Below are 2,500 nucleotides of genomic sequence, written 5' to 3' on the forward strand. Positions count from 1 at the left end.
AAACCAACCATGTCACGAGAGCCCATAAAAAGAATTGGAACCTGACGCTAACAGCTGTCCGAGGATTTACCTGGCGAGACATCAGTCTCTTACCAGCGAGTTTTACCCAATTCCCCGGGCCACCACGTGACACAATTGGTAGTAATTCATTCAAATTACCCCTAATGAGTCAATATGGATAAATATCAACACAACATCGTGTTCAAATAGAAATAAATTTCTACCTCATACTTGGGATCGAACGCTAGCCCCTTCTAATGAAAGGCCAGGTCGAAACCAACCATGTCACGAGAGCCCATAAAAAGAATTGGAACCTGACGCTAACAGCTGTCCGAGGATTTACCTGGCGAGACATCAGTCTCTTACCAGCGAGTTTTACCCAATTCCCCGGGCCACCACGTGACACAATTGGTAGTAATTCATTCAAATTACCCCTAATGAGTCAATATGGATAAATATCAACACAACATCGTGTTCAAATAGAAATAAATTTCTACCTCATATATATATGTATATATATATATATATATATATATATATATATATATATATATATATATATATATATATATATATATATATATATATATATATATATGTGTGTGTATAGACTGTATTCTTTGTGTGATTTCGCCTGGGGCTCTGATCCCGAGGTCGTTATGAGAATCCAGACATTAATATATCAAAAATAAATATGGCTTATTTGAATATGAAAAAAAAAACACGTAAAAATGTGCAAAATTTATCATTAATTGAATGCCAAGTAACAAACTACCAATTAGCTACGATGGTGAAGATGGGTTGATTTCAATTCTAAGTACAAAATACCTGAATTCGACAGGTATAAGTACAGTAGAATTGTCATTGACTTTTATCTTTCTTCGTGGCCAAATGGGTTAGTCACTGTCTATATAAGCTTGCCGACCAGGGTTCGATTCCCGGCCGGAGCCAAGCTCTTGTCTTTGTGTGATTTCACCTGGGGCTCTGATCCCGAGGTCGTTAAGAGAATCCAGACATTAATATATCAAAAATATATATGGCTTATTTGAATATGAAAAAAAAAAACACGTAAAAATGTGCAAAATTTATCATTAATTGAATGCCAAGTAACAAACTACCAATTAGCTACGATGGTGAAGATGGGTTGATTTCAAATCTAAGTACAAAATACCTGAATTCGACAGGTATAAGTACAGTAGAATTGTCATTGACTTTTATCTTTCTTCGTGGCCAAATGGGTTAGTCACTGTCTATATAAGCTTGCCGACCAGGGTTCGATTCCCGGCCGGAGCCAAGCTCTTGTCTTTGTGTGATTTCGCCTGGGGCTCTGATCCCGAGGTCGCTAAGAGAATCCAGACATTAATATATCAAAAATATATATGGCTTATTTGAATATGAAAAAAAAAACACGTAAAAATGTGCAAAATTTATCATATGTATATATATATATATATATATATATATATATATATATATATATATATATATATATATATATATGTGTGTGTGTGTGTGTGTGTGTGTGCGTGTGTGTGTGTGCTTAAACGTATATTTATGGTCACCAACATAGGTGACTTTTCGAGATAAATATATGAACCACAACTGGAATTAAATATCAAATTTATTCAAACAGATCCAACCGTAGAATACCAATGAATCATTTGGAATTGTTATCACTTAGAGGCATTAGCTTGAATCCTAGCCTAGCCTGAAGGATCATCATAAAATGATTTTGTTAAAATAGTGAGTGAAAAGAAACCCCAGGTTCAATGAGTATAGCTGCCATGCCTATTTGTAGAAATCGGGGATTGTCATCTTTTGAAGGTCAATAGGTTAGACTTGACTTTTGAATTACTATAGTTAGTCAAGAGGTGTTGCTCAGAGAACTTATGCTTCGACTAAGAAGGAACACAATTTGATCATGAAAGAAAATCTCTCCACTTTCTGGTACATCACAGGAACACAAATTGTGGGCCACCCTTAAATTCCTCCTTTACTTAAAACAGATGGCTATGTCCAAAGGAAAACTACATATGCCTCATACTTGTTTTCCTGAGGTTAAGCCAAGACGTTTGCTATCATCATAACCTTTCCGACAAAAAAGAACCTCTTACAAATATCTTCATAGATCCCAACAATCTTGATCTCTACAAAATCTTTTTTTTTTTTTTATATATATATATTAAACTACCACTTTCTGTTTCCTGCTCCTCTACCTCTGTGGTACTCTGGAGGCTTTGCCAAATCAAAATAGAGCGTAAATGATACCAATAAAATAAAAGTATACAAATCAACCCCTCACTTTATATATATATATATATATATATATATATATATATATATATATATATATATATATATATATATATATATATATATATATATATATATATATATATGAGTGTTTGTGCATGTAAAATTATAAACATAACTTTTCTTGTTTCAGAATCTCACTCTTGTCATCAAAAATATTATCTTTATGACGCCTCTATACATACAG

The sequence above is a fragment of the Palaemon carinicauda genome, chromosome 4 (assembly GCF_036898095.1).
Source record: "Palaemon carinicauda isolate YSFRI2023 chromosome 4, ASM3689809v2, whole genome shotgun sequence".
NCBI lineage: Eukaryota > Metazoa > Arthropoda > Malacostraca > Decapoda > Palaemonidae > Palaemon > Palaemon carinicauda.